This window comes from Heterocephalus glaber, unplaced genomic scaffold (genome assembly GCF_053883595.1).
Source record: "Heterocephalus glaber isolate CG9 unplaced genomic scaffold, H.glaber_assembly_v1.0 deba00001504, whole genome shotgun sequence".
NCBI lineage: Eukaryota > Metazoa > Chordata > Mammalia > Rodentia > Bathyergidae > Heterocephalus > Heterocephalus glaber.
The window spans coordinates 54,941,342-54,968,635 of record NW_028258324.1 but is presented as its reverse complement, the minus strand read 5'-3'; the positions used below and the strand labels follow the sequence as shown (position 1 = coordinate 54,968,635).

The window sequence follows — 27,294 nt, the reverse complement described above, 5'->3', positions numbered from 1 at the left end:
CCTCAAAACTTTATTAATAGATCTTATAATTTTCCACATAAAAAAATCTCACACAATTGACTAAAATCAAAGCTTTTAGAACTAGTAAGTGATTACAGGAAGGTTATATGAATCACAGTTAATGTGCAAAGGTCATTTTTTTTCCAATTTACAAGCAACAAATAAATGGAATTTGAAGTTAAAAGACAATACTATTCACAATTGCACCAAGAAAAGAGTTAGATATAAATCTAACAAAATATGTGTAGGATCTATTTGTGGAAACTGTGAAGCTCTTTGAAAAAATAAATTAAAGATAATCTAAATAAATGGAAAGATATTCTACATGCATAGATCAGATGATTTGATACTGCTAAGACATCAATTTTCTCCAATTTGATCTATGGTTAAAAAATTCTAGCCAAAATCCCCAAAAGAGGGCCTGGGATGTAGCTCAGAGGCACAACACCTGTCTAGCAAGCATGCAGTCCTGAGTTCAATTCCCAGTACAAAAAAAAAAATCCCCAAAAGCTATTTTGTAGATATTATTAACTCTAATGTTTACATGGAAAGACAAAGATCCTAGAATTATTAACAAAAAAATGAAAAAGAACAAAGTTAGAGGGCTCATACGACCTGATTTCAAGACTAGAGTTAATCAAGACAATGTGATATGGTGAAATATTAGACATATAGGTCAGTAGAACCAGATTAAGAGCCTAGAAATGAACTCAAATAGTCAATTGATCCTTGATGAAGAAGCAAAGAAAACCAAGGAGAAAAGATAGTATTTTCAATGATAAATGGTGTTAGATAATATTGGGGGGGGAGGAGAGGAAATAACCTAGAAACCCTTTCACAAAAATTAACTCAAAATGGAGCATGTCTCTAAATGCAAACTGTGAAACTTCTAAAATAAAACACAGGAGAAATCTGGGTGACCTTGAATTTGATGATGAATTTTTAGGTATCATACCCAAAGCACAACCCATGAAAGAAAAACTGGTAAGTTGGCTTTTTTAAAAAGTAAGAGCTTTGGCTCTGTGAGTTGGGAATTAATTTTTGGTTTTAAATAATAACTTTCATTCCAGATGAGTTTCAAACTATATAAACAAGAAAAGAAATCAACTAAGGGGGTGCATGCACCTTAGGAAGGGTGAGCAGATATGCTGGCCTCCAAGTGTCACCGCCGGGAGTGCCACGCAAGGGGAGGACACCCATATCACCAAAGGAAAGTTAAAGGAAGTAATACTGATGGACATCTATTAGATAAAGCACTTATTCAATATAAAGTGGAGAAATGGGAAATCCCACTTTGGGAGAATGGAAGGAACACCAAAAAATTGTCTGAAGGACCTCAGTGCCAACACAGAATTTCCCTGGCATGGAAAGTGATATTTACTCATCCCTCAAAACTAAATGAAATGGAATAGCTGCTGTACTATTGGCTGAGCAGCATGATTCATTGTCAGGAAAAAAGAAAGAAAAGAAAAGAAAAAAAGAAAAGAAAAATCAAGAAAACCTAAAAATCCATTTCCTTTTGAAGGAACGGAGATTGATGGAGTTGCCAGCATTAATGACATGGATGAATACAGAGTTATTGTATGCAGCTATTTCTGACAAGCTTTGGGGTTCTGTTTTAATCTTGCAGCTTGCTCAAAATCTTGATAACTTGGAAGAACTACAATTAAATAAAAGTGCCCTCAGTGCACTAGCAAGAGTCCTGAGAGAAGAATGGAAGCAAAGCATTCAGTTAGTTACAAAAGTAATTTGTATCTCTTTTTGCTTTTCCACCATTTCTCAGTTTCATGGAGTAATCACTATGACATTGGAGCTCTGTGTATGAATATCATTGATCTTGAGTTAAAAAGACACAAGTTTTGGAAAGAACTTTCTAAGGAGACTGTTGATGAAGACCTTGAAAAATCAAACTTTGAAAAAGGATTACGAAAAAAAAAACTTTAAAAAATTCCAAGGGCTTGTGATAAAACAAGAACAGTTATTGTGAGGAGCTTTTTATTTGCTTCTGAATCTGGCTGAGGACACCTGTGTAGAACTGAAGATGAGGAATAAGAATGAGGTTCATATGTTGGGGAAGGCTTTTATTTTTTTGGTACCTAGGATCGAACTTGGGACCTTGTGCTTGCAAGGCAGGCAGTGGCACCACTGAGCTAAATCCCCAGCCCTGGGAAAGCTCTTTATTGGGGTAGTTTTGAGCTTCTTATTCTGGTTATAACATTCTTACACTCAACATTTTTATGGAAAATAAAAAATAATATGGTGGAAATGGATATTGTTGAAAAACTGGTAAAACCAATACCATGTGTGCATGAAGGTTTATTAAATATCACTCTTCAACTTTTACTAAACCTGTCCTTTGACACAGGACTGAGGAAGAAGATGGTAGAAATTGGACTTCTCCCAAAACTCACTGCAATTCTAGGCAAAGAAAACAACAAACAAATAGCAACATGTATTTTACCATATAATCATGGATGATTGCTTTAAATCAATGCTAACATACACTAACTAATTAATGAAGATGTCCTCTGAATGTTCAGACAATGAATTGATTTGGAACTCATCTCTCTCTGGCATTAGTCTTGCTGCTAGTAAGAGGAATGTATAGCTGATCTGTGAAGGAAATGGGCTGAAGTTGCTCCTGGAAAGGTCTCTGAAGTTCAAGGATCCATTACTGATGAAAATGATTAGAAACATTGCCCAGTATGATGGACCTAAAATTTTCTTTATTCATTATGTAGAATGTTTGAGAACTCTGACAAATCTAACCATTCCAGACTTGGACTGGAACTGGTTCTTACGGAGTACAAGTTGGTTCCATAACTTGAGCATAAACTAAAACCAGGTGCTGCAGAAGATGACCTTGTTTTAGAAGTGGTTATAATGATTGGAACTGTATCTATGGATGACTCTTATGCTATATTGCTAGCTAAATCTGGAATAATCCCTGCCCTTTCTGAATTGCTAAATGCTCAACAAGAAGATGAGTTTGTGTATCAGGTAATTTATATGTTCTACCAGATGGTTTTCCAGCACACCATGAGAGATTCCATAACCAAGGAAACATAAGCTCTAGCATATCCCATAGAGCTGATGGGTGATAAAAATAATAAAATCTAAAAGGTATCTGATAATACACTAGATATTATAGCAGGATATGACGAAGAAATATGATGAATGATAACAACACTTAGGGGGAAAAGTTGGCTGGCATAACTCAGTGGCTGGAGATGGTAGAGCATTGTCCAATGGATGAGAGGGAGCAGTGCTTGTACGATGATAATCAAACTGAACCGTATATCCATCAAGTAGGTAATTTTGAAAGACCTATCCTTTCTAGAGTTCAGATTGATTAATTGCCACTGGAGGAGCCAGAAGTCCAGATTTCTTCAATGACTATCACCTTCCAAATAGAGATGTAGTTGGATGGCATTCATTTCCTGGTGGCCTTGGAATGGATGGCTTTGGGCCACAAGTTGCTAGTCTTGGATGCTCTACCACAGCTTGTGGATTCTGCCTTGATAAACCTTATTGCTGTGGGTATAGGTTTTGATAAAATTGTTCCTTTCTGTGTGTACTCTCAGTTTAGAGGAAATCTGTGTGGGTTGGGTTAACTTTGACCCCCGCATAATAATGCATGTTGATACTATTGTGGGTCTGTGTTTCTTATTTTCCCTGTTGTTTGCTGTAGGTTAACTTCAGCACCTTCTTTCTCCTGTTGAGTACAGTTGATGCTAACACTGTTTACTCATCCAATCACATCTTGATGATGAATAACATTTCCCATGAGACTCAAAAGTGAATGTTGAAAAGCTATTAGAATGGAAAACAAACACTACAATATACACATAAAGTGGCAGTTCTGACCTTGGGAAATTGGTGGGCTTTGATTTAGGAAATCTTACTGTGGATGGAATTCCACCCCCCCCCCCCTTTTTATTTCTTCTCTGTGTCTTTTTTAAAAAGTACACAAAGAAGATCTTAAAGGCATGTAGTACATCTTAAATGATTATGGGTAAGTCAAATCTATCTCTCCAAACTTCATCTTTGGTTTATATTTTATGAACTTGGAACTAATTTAAGATGGAAGATTATAAAAGATAGGTTTTTCTTCTATATTCCTCTAAATGTAAGTTAAAGGGTAAAAAGAAAAGGCCTCAAACTTGGTTTTATAAAAAAGAGGGAAAATGAACAAAGATCTCATGAAGCAATCTACAGATTTTCTTTCCTCCTTTTATTACTGTTTTTAAGTCTATAGTGTTATGAACAGAAAAAAAAGGTGCTACTTTTAGGTTTATAATTATAAACCTAAAACTAAGAAAATGAATATTGTAATTGAGCGTGACCAGTGCACCTAAGGGTACACTTTGATTTAATATAATTGTTTTTATATGTTCTGGATGTTTTCTTGTCCATTCATCTGCCTGTTAATCTACTTTTTTTTTTGGCTTAAATTCTTTTATTGGTACATTTTAGGTATACAATACATTTACTTTTATCATTGGGTGCTTGTACCTGTACATGATGTATCTTGGTTCTTATTTTTTCCCCATTCCCTATGCTCCCTTCAGCCCCTCCACCTGTCCCTATTTACAAAGACTTTGTTTCCATTTTTTCCTTTTCTCATAATTTTTCCTTTCCTTTCTTTCCTTTCCCCTTCCCCTCCCACTTCTCCTACCCCTTTGGACCTTTTCTTCCTATTTCAAATTATCAATTATTCATTTTAATCATTTTAATCCTCATTTACACCTTCAGTTTCTCACACTAGAGAAATTATTCAGTATTTACACATGTGTGTCCTATTTATTTCACTTGAGAGTATGGCCTCAATATGCATCCATTTAGCTATAAATCTCTCTAGTTTCTCATTCTTTATGGCTGAGTAGTACTCCATTTTATTAAAAAACCACACCTTCTTTATTCAGTTTCCAGTTGATTGGCACTTGGGCTATTTCCAAGCTTTAGCTATTAAATCTACTTTTAGTAAGTGGCTAAAGTACTTGCAGCTGCTTCAATATAAAGACTTTGAGCTAAAAAAAAAATCTTTTAAGTCATTGATCTTGACAAGGCATGGTAGCACAGGCCTTAAACTCCAGAACTATGGGAAGTGGACACAGGAGGATCTCAAATTTGAGCCCAGCCTGGACAACTTAGTGACTTAGTGAGGCCCTGTCTCAAAATGAAAAAATGGGCTGAGGATGTAACTCATTATGAAGGCCCTGGGATCAATAACAGTACAAAAAATCGCACTGAAATAAAAGTAGGATTTATGCCTATTTCTTTGGGTAAGAGCAATTGGTGATATATAAATTGCATGAGAGTGTGAGTTTTTTTTCTGTTTTAGTATTTCAGTATTGCAGCTCACCATTTTCCTTCTGGGTTGAGGGAAAGCAACTAATACTGTATTTATGGAGCATCAGTTCTTTGTCGGGTATTTTATTAGACACATACATAACTTCAAGAGAAACTCTTTTTCCTTTTCCATTTTTAGCCAAGTAGTTAATATATGCTCACTGGTTCTATCCCTCATTCTATATGAAAATAATAAGAGAATGATCTGCTAGACGTGCAAGCCAAGAATTTTACCAAAAAAAGAAAACTTTCATTTTCAAGGGATCTTCTGATGTTTTATAGAACCAAGTAATGGATGTACGTTCATGGGTTAAAGCAGGTGTGATATTTTTATATCCCAAAAGGTCTTGGAAGTAGTAATGACTCACAGAGAGTGGAAGAATAACAAAGAACATGAAACAGGAGAATGAACAACTAAGGATCAGATTGAGAAGAAAACCTGAGGAGAAAGCTGCTCCTGAGGGGGAAGAGCCTGGAGCTGAGTTATACAGATACTATTGGAAGGATTAAACTCTTGTCTAATTACAAAGTCAATGTTTTTTCTTTTCTACTGGAGGTAGTGTATCATAGTGGGCAAGTAGGCAGATCCTAGTGTCATTCCTTTGGCTCACTTTCTTAGATTTCTGTTTATCAGCTTAGCATTTTATTCAACATATTTCTCCATCAATATTCACATAGAAAGATTAGGTGACCTTATCAGCTTGCTATAAGAATTAAATGAGATAATTAATGTCAAGCTTTTAATATACTACATGTTACTTAATAAAAGATCAATACATGTCAGCTATAATTATTCTAACATGACTTGACTTTTGTCATAAAGAACAAACACTATTTGAAGATGTTATTTGGATTCATAAACATCAAAAAATACCCAGAATATGACTCTTGGAAGACCCACAATGGAGTGGTTGATTAATGCTATTTTAAAAGTTTTGTAAGGGAGGAATTTGAAATAATTTGGTAGTCTATATCAGAGTAGTCCATTTGAACCACTCCTCAAATTCATTTGTTCTTTCAGCTGCAATGTATTTTGTGTGTGTGTGTGTGTGTGTGTGTGTGTGTGTGTGTATCCTCTGATGAGACATTCAACAACTTCAAACAATATAGGAATTGGGGCCATACTCTATACAAGAAACTGTGTTGTCACTCAAGTAGCTTACATTCTCATTAAGTGTGTTTTTAAATAAACATTTTAACATAGAAAGTGAGAGCTGTCACAAGAAAGGCGTAGATTAAACACTGTAGGTAGGCATTTGGAGGCAGAAATGACTGCTTCTAGCAGGAAGGTGTGGAGAACTTTAGAGAAGAGAAGAGGTGGCAATTGATTGGTGCCTTGAGTACCAATTTAAACAGTACATTTAGATATGTGAAGATAATGGGGGAGCAATCTAGAGGTGAATGAAAACAGGAAAATGAATGAAATTCAGTAAGTTAGGAATATATGTGAAAGAGATTAGAAGGGAATGAACAAAAAAAGGAAAACATTGGTTGAAATCAGGTTGTGGGAATCTCAAAAAGCAGTCTAGGGAGTTTGAATTTTATGCACAGGTTAAGGGGCACAGTTGAATATATTTAAACATAACAGGCTCTGACCTGCCCTTTGGGAAATGACTCTGGTGGCTATTTGCAGAATGAGCAGGAAGAGGTGAATTAGGTATTTTGGAAATTCACAATAAGGTGCTGATGGAGAAGAGGATGTGTCTGCAATAAATCGTGGAAGTAGGATCAGCAGAATTGAGCCCTACTTGATGAATTTCTAGGAACAGGAAGGAATCTAATAAATTTAAAGGCTGCATGACCAAGAGGGTGCTGGGAGCCCTCAGTAGAGACAGAAAGAGATGAAGTAGAAGTGACAGAAATAACGTAATTATTGTGGGACTTCATAAATTTGAAGGCCATCTTACAGAACTTCCAGGTAAAGACATGACCAGTAAGATGTTGGAAATGGATAACAGTTTACCACAGATGGCAAATAGCCAACATTTTCAGGGTTCATTATGATCCCTGGGTTTTTTCTACCATCTTCATTACTAACTGGTGTCCCCAGCTTCACTCTGTGGGCTTGTTACTGATTTCTCTATAAATCATCTCTCTGTGCATGACCTATATTTTTCTCATGTTAGATTATTTACATTCACAAACCCACTGAATTGGAATAATAGGTTTGGGTCCTCAGAAGTTTTCTCAGGTAAGTTTTCACCTTACAGATGAGGAAACCAAAAATCTATGTAATTACTTAGCCTCTAAAGGTTATCAGATACTGATGAAGATTCTGCTCATCTCTCTCTACCAGGATCCAAGGTCTTCTGCATCACTGGATACTTGTGTGTAAAAATTCTGTGTCATAAAATGCTTCCAGCCACCTCTGAGTCACAAGAAACCTCTGATTTTTCAAGAGAATAAGAGATAATGTTCAGAAGAGACCTCAATAATAGAAAAAAACAGTGCTTGAAAAGAGGCCTCAAATGGCTAGTTCATATCATGAGGCTAGTTTTGCATATTTGTTCCACATGAAAATGCACAGAACACTAGAATAAAGGTACTAAGTTGAGGGAGTGTACTCTTTCTTATTACATATCTGTAAAGTCCTTGATATTCAGGGACATCACAATGCTGTGAATTAGAAAATGTATCTTTGTATTTGCATTCTTTAATGATATGCCTGAAGAACATAATTCATCTGAACCAAAGGAATGTTATGTGTGAGAATGAATTTGCTGTGAATGCCCGAGTTGCTATTAGAAAGCTTGGAAGAAATGAAACACTGATTTATTGCCATAGCTGAGCCACCGATTCCAACCATATCGAGCACTCAAACAATGAATATTTATTAAATCCAATTTTAAATCTGAAGTCTAAAATAAATTTAGTTTGGTGAAGATGAGCAAACCATACACAGCATGATCTAAGAAGATGTACTATCCCTTTTGCATCTATAATACCTATGATATCAGTGAAATTATAAAACCCTAGGTTTTCATTAATAACAATTGTATTACACAATTAACACACTAATGAGCATAAATTAGTAATGAGCAATAAAGTACTTAATTTTTATAATTACAGTTATTTGTCATTTATCAGGCAAGGATATTTATAATGATGATCAGCAAAGAGATAATTTTATGCCCAAATATAAATTTTTAAATGTGACAATATTGTCTCAAAGGTGAATGACTGGTGTGTGTAAGATACACAGAATGTATATCTGGTTATATAGTTCTTCAGCTCTCTGACTTGATCATGTGACCTAGATGAAGAAGGACTATGACATGAAAATTGGGGAGAGATGTACAGGAAGCAATAAGACTGGTATGGAGGACACTGCAAGATGCCAAATCATAATTGTGCTAATTTATATAAGTTTGTGACTTGGAGCTTCTCAGAGCTATTCTACTGCAACTCAATCTAAAGTTGTCTCTTGTTTTTTATTCTGCTTGGCATGAAAACTGAACTCATTGTGAGGAAGTTGTGTTTTTGTACATATGTATATGCATGTCTTAGTTACTTTTCTCATTGCTAAGACAAAATATTCAACACCTAAATTTAAAGGAAGAAAGGTTTATTTCGGCTCACAGTTTGTAAAAGTTTCAGGACATAATTGGCTGTCTCCAAGCCTGGGTGGCATGGCAGAGGAATATCACAGAGGAGAAACAGTTCATGGAAGGCAGAAGGCACCAAAGTAGGAAGGAGAGAGTAAACCACAGCAACCTTCTTTCTGTTCCTTTTATTCTGTCCTGGATACCTACCCTTAGGGCAGGTAACACTCACACCTGGGGGAGAGGGGCTTGCCATTATCCACTTCCAGAACTATGCCAAACCAATCAATGGACTAATTTTGTAACCACACAACCTGGGTCCCAGCATCACACACTTAATACCAGTACCACACACTATATATCTACCCATCCCTGAAAAGCCCCACCTATGACTGTATGAGGCTCTGGGGGACATCTAGATACAAGCCATAAGAATTCATGTGTACCTATGTAAGGGATATTATAATTATTGTAAGCCAGAATTCCATGACTATAGGAACCTTGTCTTAGCAGCCCAATGTCTGCCAGCCTCACCAGCCTATTGGTAGAGAAGAGAAGCAATCACTATTCTGTGTCCAAATTGTATCAGCTCTTTGCTGTCTTCAGTTCAAGCAGACTGGTAAATTATCCTTCCCTGGCATGGTTTTTGGCTCAACTTCAGGGCAGTTGAGCACTTGCTCAGTCAAACCCTTTCCTAGTGGTGGGCATTGCTGGCTTCCCTCCAGCCCTTCCACTGGAGGAGAATGCAAAGTCATCCAAAGTGCTGTCTCCTGTTATGTCCCAAAGCCAGCAAATCATAAATCCAAACAAAGATCATTTCCTTGATTGCTATGGTCCAGGACCCTCAATACATTGTACATGGGGCAGGGAGAGGAGAAATTTTCTTCTCTATTGTACTCTGACTACCACTGTAACCTCTATTGTTTCTGTCTTTCTGAATTCACCCGAAACCTGGGAAGATCAATTCCTTCCATTCTAAATGCCCTCTAACTTCTAAGTTCATCAGTTCAAACAAATAGAGGCCTTTAGGGTTGTAGGTACACTTAATCTGTTACTTACCTTGTCTTCTTAAACATTTCTCTCTGAGATTCCATGTCAGAAAGATGGCAGCTGTGCATTTTGGCTCTGGGAGGAATTTAGCATTGGGCTCTGGATCATTGGGCCAATCTATGGTCCTTGCTTAATCCAAGGGGTTTAAGAGCACTTTGAGTATGTTGTCTTTTCAACTTGATCTAGCCACTCTTTGTGCTACAGTGTTATTGTTGTTGTGGAGATAAAGACAGAGGGACATACCCAATAGTCAAACACAGCCCTGTGTTTTGAGCCTGTTGAAATGTGTATATTTCCTGAGGCGTCATGCTATTCCTGTTTCCAAAAGAAACAAAAACATCAGAATGACAAGCTCTTGCCTCCCAGATGATGTGGAATAATTCATGGTTTCAATTAAACTGCTTCCAAACCTGTTGCACTGTCAACTTGTTGCAGTGAATGCAAATTAAATAGCCCTTACTTTTATTTTAACTGAAACCATTTTCTAGGAAGGCTGGAAACTATGTATGACCTAAAGCTGTAGGTAGAATTGCTCTTTTTTTCCATAGAAGAATTAACATCAAGCTCCATTATGGTGAGTATGTTTGCATGAGTTTGAAAATTACATTAGCACAGTTAGCTCTCAGTAAACCTAAATTAGTTAGCCAAAGGAGTGGCAAGGCAAGTTAAAATCTATAAACCAAACTTTTAGTTATAGGTTTTTACTCCCCCTCATTATACCTTTTAATTTAATTTGCAACAAATAGCACATCTGAAATGTGAGTTTCTCTTGCTTACTCATTATCCTCACTGACTCCAGTCAAAGGTCCACTGTTTATCTATCCATCCATCCATCCATCCCTACATTCATCCATCCATCTGTTGCCCACTGTGTGCTATTTATGCCTAACCATGAGTAGTAAAAAGAAATTTAAAATAATACCAGCTGCATAGGCAGAAGCTTAGTAGTCTTTTTGGCTTGTGGCCTGTGAAATAAAATGCATTCATGTTCTTCTACCTAAGAAGTTTGGGTCTCCCAGCCCTTTCTTTCAGTGTAGCTATGGCTGACAGCACTAATAACCTGCCAGTCCCTTTTTGGGCTGTGTTAGGCAAAAAGCCCGATTGTGAATGTACTGAGGTACTGAGAGGTTAAGCAGTCACAGACAGGAGGTAATCTAAAGTGGGAAGACCAAGAGAGTTGGGTTGTGAGGAGTAATTTACACCTCCAAGAACCATGTTAAAAAGGATAAAAAGGGTCTCTGCCTTTCTTAAAGTTCAGTTATCTGAATCTTTTTGAGAGTTAAGTTTCCAGCAGGAGATGGTGGAAACACCTCATCTGTAATACAGGCATATTGTTATATTGAGCTTTTTTATTATGTATGGTTCAGTTGAGTTTTTGAGTTGTTTCTTTGCTTTTAAACAAACCTTATATACTGAACATGACCCAAAAAAGTATTTCACACAAATCTTTTTTCATGATAAATATAGTTTCATTCCTAAAACTCTAAAGCTGGTTAGTCTTTGATGAAAATTTCCTAAGAAGTACCCCCAAAATTATGATTTTAAGAGCAGAGGCTCCTAACATAATGGAAGATTTTGCTTAGAAGATTTGAAGCTCAGGCTTCATTTCCCAAATGAATTTGCATCTACCATTACACATAAGGACTTCTGCCTTGTATGTGGGAGGAAAGAGACAGAAAAGTGAAGGAAATAAGAGAGAGAGAGAGAATAGCATGTTGCCTGTTCTTGACTCAGTTTTTTTAGGTTTACTGTAAGCTGGAAGCTGGATTTCATAGCATGTTTAAAGAGAACAGAAGCTGGCACAGCTATCCTCGGAAAGAATTTGTGATACCCCAGATTCAATCTAATCCTAGTTGGGATCCAGGTGACAAAGTACAGCAAAGAGTTTGGAAGAAGTTATTCTCTTTGCAACCAATGAAACTCAACAGTACATGATCTTGACATTAGTAGTGGCTTCAGAATATTTTTCCAGGACAACTTAGGGATGTCAATCCTGTTGGAAGAGGATTCTGGGACACTTACTTGAAGTTGATTTTGTGTTCAAACACACATTTAATTTAGATCACGTGTGTATTTGGCAGTGAGTCCAGGAGAGTATTGACGAAAATTGTGGGGGAAGCTAGACCTTACCCAAGTTATCCTCTGATGCCATCTTTCTTCTCATGATCTTGATATGAACAAAAATGGCTCATAGCAGTAAAGAATTTCTTAAAAGTAGTTTTATGGAAGTGGATTGAGTGGACATTTATACATGGAACTAAGGGCAGAAGAGAAGCAATATCATATACATTAGTATAGAGTGAGGGCCTCCCTTATCCTGGAGATTTAAAACTCAGCAGGGCATAACTGTAAATGTCAATCTATTGGTAATGCCTGGTAACATTATCAGTATGTTAAACACTACCTTATTTTTCAAGACTGTTCATAATTATCATCCATATACCCTGGATACTGTATACTGTTTGTAACACAGACCTGTCCTCTGAGGGAACAGAAGTATGTAAGACATTTTGCCTTACTCTAAATGGATCCTCTCTTAATGAGGAGGTTTAATGTGGAAATGGGAGCTTGGCTCTTTCCATGAGCCCAAAGTCATGACTTGTCTTTGACCTTTCATTCATTTATAGAATTATTTGTGTTTATTGCATATTTCCTTAAGGTCAATGGAGTTTGTCTTAATGATCTTTGTTTATGTATCAGTGTCTGGCACAAAATCTTTTATATAGAAGATGCTCAATAAATGATACATTATAAAGTACAAAGATGGTTGTGATCTTAGAGTATTGATAGTCTTAATCCCTAGAGCTGAACCATGTTTATGTTGTTTTGGACCTGTCTGATTTAACACAGAGTCCCAAAGTGAAACCAGTGTCTATTTTGCTCCCATCCCTTCCATTGTGTCCTTAATCAAATCTCACCCCATGGATAAGCCTGATGCTTTGATTGCTCTTGAACTTGACCCCATGCCTTTAGACTTTTGTTAAGGCATTTGCCCTTTACCACTCCTTCCCCTTTTCAGGAAAAATCAGCCCTTCTGCATGTTAATTTTTCCTGCAGAACTGCTTTTAGCTCATCTCTGCTTTTTCTACACACAGAACCCTCTATTTATGATAAACAAATCCATGGAGAGAAAGTAGTACAAATAGATGTATAAATGTAGAAAAATTTAGAACCATAGACAGAAAACAGTGAGTAACTCAACATGGCTGGGTTAAAAATTGGAGAAAGTGACTCAAAGAATACAGTATAGAAAGCTAATTGAGTCCTGAAGTAAGGAATTCAAGGTTATGTAGATGATTAGGAATCATGCAAATTATTGGGGACTAGAAATAACCTGAATAAAAATATTCATTATATATGTTAATTTCAGTTAATGAAATTTACTTAGTATGTACTGTATTGTTGAGATAATTTCAGGGGAAATTATCAAGTAGAGAGAAATCTTATAATGAAAGTAGTCCATACTCTTGGGTCATGAACAATTTACAATTAAGTGTATGTTTTCTCAGATACTAATATAATAGTTGTAATACACATGCAGTTGGAAAAATTCTCTCCACAGAAATCCAACTAGAATATTATAAAGGATTTAGGCATTTCCTTATCTCTTCTTTCTAGAGTGATGTCCTCTTTCCTAAATACCAGGAGGTTACAGTGTTCCTCAACACAAAGTTCAGGAAGTGTCCTTCCATGGCAGAATCTATTTTATGGGCTTCTTTATCAGTTGCATCTTCCAATAATGAGTCTTTGATACATTTGAAATATATACTAGCCTGGATACTTACAACCCCCCCCATCATTTTATCTATAGTTTTAGACGTAATTCCTTGAGAATATTGCTACAACACAATCACCAAAGTTCATTCTCTAACCTTCGAGTTGATGGCTAGTCTATCCTCTCTAGCATTTTGATTATATTTTCTACAGTTCATGTTCTGCATTATAGGAAGTTAAATAAGTAAATGCGTTTTAGTTGGTGGAAACTAGGATCATTATTTTTCCTTTCATATGGTTCCTTTCCAAAATTATTTACTTTCACAATCAAGTGGGAATAGCATCTAATATTCACAGAAGAAAGCCAAGTGCTCTTGAATTACCATGTTTACTCCTGCTTTCTGCATCAAGCACTTAGCAGAATTCCAGAAAGGAGTGCTTAGAGAGGTTGGTAGACAGAAGGACAATGTCAGGGGAAAGTTGTATGCTACATATCATAACCTAGCTCTCAAAGGTCATTCTTAATAGAATTCTGCTTATGAGTATATTTAAAAACTGTTAAAAATAGGAGGAAAATATCATACTGTTAATACAGGGATAAGTCATTTTCTCACTTAAAGCTAGCCTAAGTGGTTAGTTTGCACTCATTGACATTAGCCGGAAGGATTGTACTAGTCAATTCCACACAATTACAGCTGGATTTTTTTTTTTAAAGCATTTTTGGGATGTTCAAGTTTCACTTTACTCCTTCCATCAAAATTTATATTCTTGTCTCTTCTTTGGAAAATCAGTGACTGAAATGCAAGAACAGAATATTTGATTGCACTAGTTGCTGTCTCCATAATATTCTTAGTCTTTGAGAGACAATAACTTGCTCCAATACAATGTTATAAGATTAGCATAATCAGGGATGAAATAGCTCATAAAATACAGGTGGCAACAGAGCAGGATAATCAACAGCTGGAGGTCTGTTCTTTCCCACCTGTGAGTGTAAATCAAATGGTCACCATGATGAAAAATATTAACAAAAGGTTTGCAGGAACAAAGTGGAGAAGGTCGATGGACATTGGGGGAAATTTGTTATATGCAGAATGTTATTATAAAAATGAAAGGAGTCAAGATGAGATATCATTTCTCTGATGGCTTTATGAGAACAAATGTGAAAGTTTCCTTTTAAAAAAATCTAGAGGTGGGCCGGGAATTTAGCTCAGTGGTTTTGCCACTGGCTGTGCAAGCGCAAGGACCTGAGTTCGATCCCCGTACCAAAAAAAAACAAAAAACCTAGAGGTTTTGGTTTTCAATATCAGTCTGGAAATGAGGCTCTGTACCAGACATACAAATGTCCTCCTACCTAGGACATTTACTTTAACTCACTAATTGGATAGTAAAAACCAGACAATCAAACTTCCAACTTTTTTTTTTGAAGGGAAAATTAATAGAATAATAAGTATAAATTGATCTTTGTATTTTCTTTGTAGTTGCACATTAAAGAAAACCAATTACCATATAAACAAAACATAAAACGTATCATGAATGAATGCTAAGAATTTCAACTTTTCTTTCAGGTCACTTCAAAAGTTGCAGCTTTGTTTTGTTTTTGGTACCAGGGATTGAACTTGGGACCTTGCACTTGGGAGGCAGGAGCCGGAACCACTAAACTAAATCTCCAGCCCAAAAGTTGCAGCTTTTAACAGAGAGAAAATGAAATAAATGTCAAAGTTTGAAAATGATCTAGCCATCTCAAGCCATTAAACCACAGTGAGGCAATCGATAAAATAGCATTATTTTTACTTGATAATTTTACAAAGGAGTCACAGATATTTGCTTTCAGATATTGTTTCTATAATCTTGAATTTTGTCATCGGTTAGTGTGAGGTATAATGGCTGTAGTAATTAATAATGGTCACTTGTTGAATGCTTATCGTGTCTCATGCCACTTTGGATAATTTTTTTTACATTATTTTATTTAATTTTCCCACTACCTCAGGAGAGACTTTGTTATAATTTTCACTTTACAGATGAGAGGTCAATGCTCAGAAACATAAATAACTTGCTGAAGTCTGAGAGTTAATAGGTGGCAGAACTATTGTTTAAATTCAAGTCACTCTGATCCTAGGTCTCCTTTGGATTTTTGCAAGCTCTTTCATATTGCCTGGACATTCATTTCCAGGGACAGACATTTCCAGAAGACTTTTTCTTTATTTTCCACTTTCCTCAGTGGTAAGCTAAAATGCACTCGGGTACCAGGACATTCTGAAACCATCTTTCAACTGGGAACCCATCAAAATAGTTGCCTTAGTTTCTTTCATTTTTTTTTTTTTTTTTAAAAAACATTTTCTTTTCGAGGCCTGTTCCACAGTCGAATAAACAAGATTGAGGAATGTCCATAGACTACTAATATTTGTGGCAGGATCTAATTTTATTTTATAGAGTAGGTCATGTCAAGGATTTCCCTTTAGCATTTGGGGGGAAATAAACAGCCCCTGATTTATGTGAGAAGGAAAGGAAAAGGAAGCAAAGGTGTATTGATCATATTCTCTGTGCCACTTTTAGTCCTCATGACAGTCGACTTTACAGAGGAGGAAAGAAGCTCAGAAAGTTAGGTAACTTGCCCAAATCCACCTACCAAGTAGGTAGAGTGTTGGGATTTGAACTGAGGTCTGTTTGACTCCATGCCCCATTTTCCTTCCCAATTTCACACTGTTGTAAATCATGTAATGATTCACCACTTCCTTTGTAGCAACTACTGTTCATTATCTCGCAAATAGAAGTATTTCTAAGGATTGAAAAGTGGAGATCTACTGAATCCTTTGAAGAACCCTACATTTAAGATTTAATGGAAGTTGTTAACGTAAAGGTCAAATGGATCACACTTGATAAATAATATACTGTTTCAATGATATATTTGAAATGGAGAAATTTCACTCTATGTAGCATTACAAATTTTCAATAGGGAATTCAGCCATTGTCTTAGGTACATTTTGTAACTGCAAAAAAATACATTTGTGTATTTCTAAAAATCCAAGATAGTACTAAGCTTTTTTTCCTGCCATATTAGGGATTATACCCTGTCTTCACACTGAGCTATATCCTTAGCCCATTTTTATTTTTTATTTTGAGACACTAAGTCACTAACTTGGCCAGATTGGGCTCAAACTTGAGATCTTCCTGACTCAGCAACTGAGAGTGTGGGGTTATAGGCAGAGAAACAGTTTTTAAGGAGTTGCCTTGTTCATGGGCTTGCCTTCCTTTCCTTCCTCCCTCCCTTCCTTCCTTCCTTCCTTCCTTCCTTCCTTCCTTCCTTCCTTCCTTCCTTCCTTCCTTTCTTTCTTTCTTTCTTTCTTTCTTTCTTTCCTTTCTTTTCTTTCTCTCTCTCACCCCTCTCCTTCCTTCCTTCCTTCCTTTCTTCCTTCCCTCCTTCCTTCCTTCTTCCCTCCTCTCCCTCCCTTCCTTCCTTTCCCTATTTCTTTCTTTCTCCCCTTCCGCCTTTTAATGTTTGGAGGCGCAATTAAAGGAAGGCTAAGATCTGCTCTATGTGATTATTCCTGGCAATTTAAATTTGCTCGGACATTGTTCAAGTCTCCCATAGGTTAGGGGCCATGTGTAGCTAACAGGTGTGGGAATTGGGGCCAGAAGGAAATAAGAAGTAGGTTTAATTCACATGAAACTCGAGGTGCTGTCAGAGGAAGCTGTGTCTGATGTAATTTCTCATCCCTGCAGCACTGTTGTTTGTAAGGTATCCTGTGATTGGCACGTTCTCCCCAACAACTCTTGGGCAGATTACATCTAAGCTTGGATTCTAAGCTTTGTCCACCACACAGGGAAGGGGCTAGCTGGGGCTAATTCTATATCAAAGATGGTTCTGATGCCTTTATAAATTGAGACCTTGAATATAGTCCACCAGCATCAGTTTGGAGAAATCTATAGGGTGTAGAATCAAATGATGAACAAAAACCTGGACTGCATTAAATATACTTGCTAAACAGTATTATTTTTATTTTCTACTGAAGTAAGCAATTAAAAATTTACTTTGTTAAACCCCAGTGAACCTGTTTGAACTTGTAACTGATCCTTTGAACTGGAACTACTGTAGAATCAAAATATTTTCTAAATCACACATGAGCCAATCACACACTGAATATTTCTCAGAATCTCTGGGGCTTTTTCATTTATCAGAACTTAAATACTGGTTAATGATTTCACCCTGTCATCTACTTGTGTGGGAGTGGAGAAGTGTAAGAGGCTGTGGTAATAGGAGAGAGAGAGAGAGAGAGAGAGAGGGAGGGAGAGAGAGATTATTAAACTAGTGTTTCAAACATTTCTATTAAGAGCAAAATTTTTAATCAAACAAACTCTGGAATTCAACATTAGTCTGCTAAGTGTGAAAGTGTGACTCTGTCCTGTTTGAAGCAGGGTCTGATGTGTGAAGCCCAGGCAGCTGGACATACCCCATTGCTCTTCTGGGGTTGCCATCACACCGCCAAACAGCTTGAAAAGCTCTCCCTAAATGATCTGTTGCAAGATTTGAATTCTTTATCTTTGACTATTCATTTTGCAGACATGACTCTCTCAGTTCTATCCTGGCCTTTACCTCTTTCCTAAGTGTGAGCCACATTTCCATTTGCTGTTCACTTAGGGATCTTCTTGGCATCTTGAACTTGAAATGTCTATTGTTGAACTCATTCTGTGTTCCCTCAAACAAACTCTTCCCCTATTGACTAATTTGTATTCGTGTCATTCTCCTGATAAAGCAGGCTTGAAAGTTAGTGACTTCATTTAAGCTCTTTCTTCTCCTATCCAACCAAGAAGAAATCACTTGTGATGGGCCAATGAAAGTACTCTAGGTTGGAGTCAGGCACGGACAGTGAAGCTGTACTCAGACTTGGCATGGGCAGTGCTGTGAGTAGGGGCTGCTTGGAATAGGAGGGTCCGGCCAATGCTGCAGAGAAGGCCACTGAGCTAGCTGAAGAGGAATCAGAGAGATTTTCAGGAATATCACAGCAAGATAGGGCTCAGACTTAAGTCCACTCAGGAGAGTATCATGAATGGTGACTGGCTCAACTCTGCCAAGGTGATTGTCGCCTGAGTTATCTTTAATGTGTCTCCTCCCCAGGCAGCCCAAGAGTTAGGTTCTTCTTTTGCTTTATCAGTTTTTAGCTGTATGGCCTTAAGAAACAACTTTTGGAAGCTTTGCAGTATCAAAGGTAAAATGAAGTTATTAGTTCTTTCCTTGCATTCTTTGAAGGTGTGGTTAGAATTAAATAAAACAATGAAATAGATGCTACAAATTTTCAAGTATTCTGTGCATGTGGTTGTATGAGATGGTAAGGCCAGTGCACTCAGCTTTTCATTTGTGAATTCATTCAGTAGACTATTTACAAGCACAAATTATCTACAGGTACAATGCTAGTGGTGATGATGATGATGATGATGATATGATGATTAAGACACTTTACCTCTTATGGACTGACCGTCTTCTTAGAATAGATGGGAAGGTAGGTTTCAAACAAATTATCATCTAACTAGCGATCATTGTCAAGTATATCACACTCTGTATCAGTCTTGTTCATGTAAGAGAGGCAGTACTATCATCCCATTTTATAGATGAGAAAACTGAGACTCAGAATGACTTGGTCCAGGGGTCTCACAGCTAGTAAGGGGCAAGAAGGCAGTAGGAGTCCAAACAGTTTGCCTCTAGATTTATGCTCATGCTAATAGTTATTATATTAAACTACCTCCCTTATGTGAACTAGCAGATCTGGGTAAGCAAGAATAGTAACTCCAGGATTCCACAGTTACCTAACCGCTCTATTCTGAGTTCCTTCCTCTACAAAATAGGGAGTAATACAGTACTTAATTTATGGCACTATTTTAAGGATAAAATGAAATAATACTTGCAAAAGATTTTACAAAATAATTGATAAGCACAGTATTAGTTTTTGGCTATTGATTATGGTAAGTAGAATGAGGAAAAGGTTCAGGGTTCTACCAAGGAGTAAAACAAAAAGACCCAGTTAACTGGCTTATGCAGGAAAACAATTCTGAAAGAAGTATTTAATCTGAGACCCAAAGGATGAAATAATGGACAAAGATCAGGGGTAGGAGAGTGCAGGGTACAGAATGTGGAAGGGCCCTAAGCAATGATGAGGTTGGTTTCCTGCACAGAGGAGGCCTGTTCAGCTGAGTTGGTTGGAGCAAGAGGAACAGGGATGCGGATTGGACTGGAGAAATAGGGGAGAGAACTTCCATTCTGGGGGATCCTCTCTTGTCATTTCCACTGCCATCCACGAGTTCAGGTCCTATTACTGCAGGGCTAATTTACTTTAATGACTTTGTAATTATTCTTCTTGTCTTTACTTTCTTTCATCTTTCATTCATTTCCCATATTCCTGGCAGATTAATATCCTAAAGCATTCCATTGACCATACCACTGCTCCACCTAAAACTTTCAAAAGTTTACTGTTGATTATAAAATAAACTCCAAATGTCTAAGACACACAGGGGCATTTCCAATTGGGCTTTCATCTCCTTTAGACCTATTCTTTCCTTCTTTTAATGTGCTCTAAACTCTTATTAATCTTACTCTGCCCTTCTCTGCCAAGAATGGATCCTTCTTGTCTCTTTTTACCTAGTTGTGGCACGTGTGACTCCAATCTATCTTTTAAGGTTTGTATCAAACATTATTTTCTCACCGGATGTTATGTCCTCGTCCTTGAAATTCTGTATTCTTTTGTTATCTTCTGCTATGATCTGAATGTCAGAGTCTCTACAAAATTCATATGTTGAAGTTCTGACCTGCAAAAGGATAGCGTTAGGAGGTTTTTAGGTCATGAGAACGGAGACCTCATGGTTGGAATTAGTGCCCTTATCAAAGAGAACTTAGAAAAGTAGATCACTTCTGTTGTGTAAGGAAACAGAGAGGAGGCTTCATCCATGGACAAGGAAGCAGGTCGTCCTCCTCAGACATGGAATCTGCTACCAGGTTTGTGTTAGACTTCTCAGAATCCTGAACTGTGAGAAATAAGTTTCTTTTTTATGTGCCACCCAGATTATTGTAGTTTGTCACAGAGCCCTTAATAGACAGAGGTATCTTTTCTGTACGTAACTTTTTCTCTGAAATAAAAAATAAAATAAAATTTAATTTTTTTACATTTAAAAACTATATATAAGCAAGTATAAAAATTATCCCTAATTCTATTGCTTGAATTTGCCATATTTTTTCCAGTTGTCTATATGGAAGTTGAGAGCTTAATTCTTACATACTTTTCATTATAATGTCATGTTCATTAAAGAGTCTTTGAAAACATTATTTTAAGGGCTGTATAATAGTCAAGTACAGCAACATACTATAATATGTAATCATTCCTCTGTAGGAACTTCAGTTTCTCTATCCATAAAATGAGTCAATGAGATCTTTGTTGTGAAGATTAGTGAGGCACATATTAAAGCACTTGAAACAGTAACTAGGATGTGGGAGACACTCAATACATGATGATCATTATTTCTTTTCTCATCTCATAAAATATCCCCATGGCTCATCTACTCTAGGGTGAAAGATGGACTTTGTAGAGGATTTCTCCGCTTTCTCCCTGTGAAAAAGAATCATGGTTCTGTCTATGATAAAAAAGGCTTCCATTTCTCATGCAGGACAAAGATTCTTAGATTTAGTAAAAAATATTGAAAGAAATGCAAATTAGCATTTTTAACAATTGGTTGAGTCAAAAAAGAGGTTGGAAGCTTTTGTAACATTGTGGTTTGGAGATGATGGAGATTAAGTTTGTTTGGGCTGTGACCCTTATTTCCACACGTAATTGTGGATTGGCTCTAGAGTTTCAGTTTAATTGTTGCAAGTAGAAGTACTTAGAGCTTAGTTTTTTCATACTCTAATAAACTTCATATTGAATGACTTAGAGGAGGTATTTTTGTTTGTATTAATACCTGCTTTCAGGTCTTTTGGTTATGTTTTATTATTTTATTTTATTTCTGCATGTTTGCAGTACTACATAAAGCTTATATTCATCCTGGGGAGTGGATGCATGTATATAATATGGTTTGTTTCTTTTCTTAAATCTCCCTCCCACCTCCCTTCCTCCCTATGTCTCTAAATCCTCTTTCCCCATCTTCATTCTTGTTATTATTATTAACTCATGCTTATGACATACATGTAGTGTTTACATTTGTTAAGGTTATTGGGTTTCTGTACATGGAGTATCTTAATTCTTACTACCCTTTCCTTCCCTCTCTCCTCTGCCCTCAGTCTCCTGGACCCCTTACCATTTGGAAGAAATCTATTCCCTTGTTTCCTTCTATCTATTCTTTATTATTCTCTTTGTGCTCCACTCAAATGAGAGATACCATATTAAAATTGTGTGTCTGATTTATTTCACCCAAAATTATATTTTCCAGGTGGATCTATTTTCCTTCAAATGTATTGAATTTACCCTTCTTTATAGCTTAGCAGTATTCCATTATAACTAGATACCACATTTTCTTTATCCATTCATTTGTTCATGGGCATATGAGCTGCTTTCAGGATTCAGCTATTATAAATTGTGCTGCTACAAATACTCATATGGATGTACCACTGTGGTGTGATGTTTTTAACTCTTTAGAGAAGATACCTGGAAGGGGAATAGCTGGGTCATATGGAATTTCAAATTTTAGTTCTTTGAGGAATCTCCATACTGATTCCAATAATGGTTGTACTAGTTTATATTCCCAACAAAAATGTAAGAGGGTTCTTTTATCACTGCAGCCATTCCAGAATTTGTAATTCTTTGACTTCTTGATGATTGTCATTCTTTTTGGCATAAGTTGGAATCTTAACATTGCTTTAATTTGCATTTCTCTGGTGGACAGAGATTCTGAACATGTTTTCATGTTTGTTGTCATTTGTACTTCTTCTTCTGAGAATTGTATATTTACCTTACTTGCCCCTTTCTTGATTGGGTCTTTTACTTTAGGTGGTCTAATTTTTTCAGTTCTAGAAGATATTCTAGATAGATATTCTAGAAGATATTAATCCCATCTGAGGAATAGCAGATAAAATTTTATCTCATTCTGTAGGTTGTCTTTTCGAGTTGCTAATTAATTCCTTTGTGTACAAAGCTCTTTAATTTGATATAATCCCATTTGTTGATTGTAGCTGTTATTCCTTGTGCAGTTGGGATTCTTGCTGGCCTTGTATCTTGCTACACTGCTGAAGTTGATTATTAAGTCTAAGAGTTTTTTGCTGGAATCTTTGGGTCTTCTACGTAGAGTATCATGTCATCAGCAGTCTCTTATGTCTGCCATACCTAATATGTGGCTCTCTAGCCTCACTTTCCTTCTCTCTCTAGCCTGCAAATCTCCAAAGCCAGTGGTCATGTAATGCTTTCCTCTGTGTTCCCAGAACATAAATTGTGTGTGACACATGGCTGTCCATGTATAAGATGAATGGTTTCATGATGACTGTACTTTCCTCACTTTAATGTTAGATACAATTTTTCAGGACATGGAATTTTGCATTCATTACTGGTTGTGTGTTCCTGGACAGACCAACTTCCTTCCCAGCACCCACTTTCTTCTTCTTAGATTGGGAAAATAATTTTACCTTGTCATAAGGACTAAAGGAGATATGTGTGATAGAACTTGGTACATAGAGCATATATGATGAAAGTTATCTTCCCTTCCCTTTGAGAGATCTCTATTTGAATTTCTTCTTTAATGCTCATTGCCCCTCTTCTACCTAAGACTAAATTCAAAGAACAAAATATGTAAGGAGATGGCTATAAAAAGCAGTAGGAAGATTAAGATATAAATGGTAGGGAGATTGAAAATTTTCCAAACTTTTTCCAGATTTTTCTTTTGGTAGCTTTCATTTTAAAAAGTACATCGCTAAAAAAAAAAAAAAAAAAAAAAAAAGTAGATCTCTTGTTTGTCAGCGTGGCAGATTACCTTCTCTTACCCTTCCTGTTTCTCACTCTGAGTTATAAGTGAGAAGGAGGCATAAAGAGAATGAAAGAAAATGTCAAAAGTCCCCTTTCTTGGGCTGGGGATTTAGCTCAATGGTGCTGCCACCTGCTTCACAAGCATGAGGTCCCGAGTACCCCCCCACACCCACCCCGGTACCGAAAAAAAAAAAAAGTCCCCATTCTTGTCCTTTGGAAGAATGAGGCTCCCAAGCCCTGTCCTATTAGGTATGCATTTGGTTTTTCTTTGTCTTGAAATGTGGTCATTTGGGTTGTGAGGATACAATAAAAATATTCATGCAAAAAATGTGAGCAATGTGGCTGGCACACGGTAAACCCTAAATAAAGGAGTACAGTATTTATGAAGATGCTAATGGTGATGACAGTGGCTAGATAAAAAATTCTACTAAAATACATAAACAGCTATATTTTTGGTGTTGGGGATCAAGCCCAGTGCTTCACATATGCCAGGCAAATGGTCTACTACAAAGCTGCATGCCCAGGTCAATATTTGAAGATAATGTGGAAAAGTAAAAATTTGAACTTGTATATTAAAGTTTAATATTGACTCTTATCCCATCTTAACTTAATTTAGTTTAGTTTTTGTGCTATGGGGGATTGATCCCAGGGCCTTTGCACTGTACTATACCCACAGCTCTTTTTGTAAAAAATTTTTTAAATTTTTATTTTAAGACAAAGTCTCTCTAAGTCTCCAAGTTGCCCAGGCAGGACTCAAACTTTTAATCTTCTTGTCTCAGCTTCCCAGAGTGCTGGGTTTATAGGTGTATGTCACCCATTATTTTTGTTTTTATGCAACCTATAGGAAAATCAAATTCATCATTTTACTTTAAAATACTATCTATAAAGGGATTAGAATTTTATTAAAAATCTGTATGTCGACTGCCTATCATTTTGTCTGTAGCAATAGATGCATTGAAACATATCAGGAATTATGTTTTCTTACTGTTTGGAATGATTACCTCTAGATAGTGAGTTTTGAACTATGTATTTTCAATGCATTAAATTAAAAAGTAATATTTCTTTAGAATAATACAATGCCTTAAGAAATTAACAAAATAATGAGAAAAAACATTCTCATATTTGAAAAATAATTCTGAGTCATAGGAATTTGACAAATTTTTGTGTTATTTTAAAAGTATACCACCCACTCAATCACCATAAAGAACATCACATCTGCCTAAACAAAAATCAAATGTCTCTTCTTCCCCTGTCCTATGCCAAATTTTTCTAGTGAACAGAAGGATGGCCATCTAGTCTTAAAATTTCTAGAGGGAAGAAAATGGGATTATTTCTCTGGTCATTTGTTCTAGCTGAGTCTAGTGAGAAAAGAATGGGTTTCGAGATGAGCTATGCAGACCTCATTTTCCATGTTCACAAATGGTTTGGTGTGAATCTATAGGCATATCATCAAAGTTATTCTCTTTTCCAATTTTTCCATCTATGAAATGGGAATTATAAAACCTACCCTATATCTATTTTAGGACTGCTTTTTTTTTAATGAGAAAACAGAGGGGTTGGAGCATTTCAATTGTATGTCTTTTCAGATTAAAAAAGTTTTTACCAGCCTGTGGATAAAACTACAAAATACTTTTGCATCCTGTTGGCTTTCCTTCTTGGATTAAAAAAATCCCATGGAAGTTCAATTTTCCCCTATATACTTAGAGTGTCTATTGCTATCCTTTTAAAGTTTGAATTTAATCCTCTTATCTCATTTATTGCCTTTACTTCTAAGCCTCTCCATACTGTGACTATCAATAATTTTCTTTGCACTCAATGTATATTTTCATGTTCACATAGAATGATTTGTGCCATGAACCCATGTTTTTAAGCTCTGCTACTCATTTGCAACATCCAAGTCTCCCAAATAAAAAGATTTTATTTAAAAATGAACCCTAGCTCTCCCACAGCTGAGTAGGAGCATGGGTTCCGTGCATGTTGATTTGCTCTATTCCTTTCTTCTTTTAAAGAAAATCTAGTTTTCAAGGACTGCTAAGACAACAGAATATAGGAGGAGATTACTCATGTTAGATAGTTACTATTTTGACCTGAGGAGTCATAGATGCTTCTTAAGGCTTTATTTTCACTATTTATGATAACCAGTTAGCAAGCCTGAAACATGAATTAGTGAATGGGCGTGAGCATGCACACACCTATCTTTTCTGCACTGACTCTGATGGACTAATGCTACTTTGGCAAGCTTATGTATAAATTCTCAGGTAAAATAAAGTACTCCATTCCTGAGACTGAGAAAATACAGCTGTAACTGTAGTCCTCACATGTGGACACGGTAGCACAAAGAGATAGCAGACTGTTGTAACCAGCAGTTTGAAGAAGCATGAAGGCATTCTGTAAGTAAAAACACTAGTTTTTAAGTGGGGGCAATAATACATCTGCAGCCTTCTTGTCTTTGGATTTCTTCATTTATTATTAACTTAGCATTTCATATGTCTGTAAGTCTTAGGGTTCAGTTAAAACTATCTTTTCCCCCTAAGAAATCCATCCTATTTGCATTTCATTATCTCTTTCTTTATATGTGACTCACCACTAAGTTTCTGCACCTGGTCTTTTCTGTTGTCTTCCTTTCTCCATAAGAGGCACAAACTGCAGTGGGAAGAGCACCAATCCTAAATCTAATTCTGGATCTGGTCCTGTCTTACTCTGTTGCAGCTGCTACAATAAACTACCCTAAATTGGGAGGTTTATACACAACACAGGTTTATTTCTCACAGTAGTGGGGTCTAAGAAGTCTTTGAACAAAGCATCACCAGATTTGATGTCTGGTCTTCACAGACAGCTGTCCTCACACTGGAAGGGGAGATGGAGCTCTTCACCCTCTTTTCAGAAGGGAACTGATTCCCATGACCTAATCACTAAAACACTGATATTTCAAAATACAAATTTCAGGGGAGCACAAACATTCAGTTTATAGCAAGCCCTAAAAAAATCTTCCTAACCTTAGACAAGGCATTAAATCTTTTGTGACCTCTTTTATTGATCAATAAAACACATGTATTTAATTTGATAATATCTACACTTTCATCAGCTTTATGATTCTGTAGGCCATAAGCTGTTATATCACAGTTACCAGTACAATGTATAATGCTTATGGAATTGTTAAACTAGCCAGGAACTTAGAGACAATTTAACCAAATGGAGTAATTTTGCTTATTAGGAAACTGATAGTTTAAATAATTTACTTTGTTTCAAATAAGTTAGCTAGCCACATGATCAGATTCTGGGATTTCTCATATAGCAAGTAGCTTCAAAATCAGTGTCATTAGTCACTAATAAGTCAGAAGAATGATTTGGAAATGCTGAGAGATATTAATTAAAATGAGATTTCTATTTTTAAAACATCAAATCTTGTCAGCCCTAATTTTTTTTAGTTCATTTTTCTTGCATGTGTGTATTATGTTCAAGCTTGAACCCAGGGGCTCTCAAATGCTAGGCAAGCATCCTAGCCACATCCCCATCCTTTTAAAATTTTTATTTTGAGATAAGGTCTTGCTAAATTGCATACTTGAATTGAGCTAAAACCAAATGGTAAACTTGGGTTTAAAGAGCATTTCAAACATTTCAAGGTGCTGCTGGCTACATGCTATAAAATATTCATGGTCCTGGCTAACACTGTAGTTTTAAACTACTTTTAATTGCTTCTTTCAGCA

General features: G+C 36.4%; 1 protein-coding gene and 1 pseudogene across 3 annotated transcripts in view; one reads left to right on the top strand and one right to left on the bottom strand.

Annotated features, from left to right (window-relative positions):
- Kcnmb2 (potassium calcium-activated channel subfamily M regulatory beta subunit 2) overlaps window positions 1-27,294 on the bottom strand; it is a 311,318-nt gene that overhangs the window by 222,863 nt on the left and 61,161 nt on the right. The window lies entirely within an intron of this gene.
- Window positions 1,265-3,522, top strand: LOC101702001 (kinesin-associated protein 3-like; annotated as a pseudogene).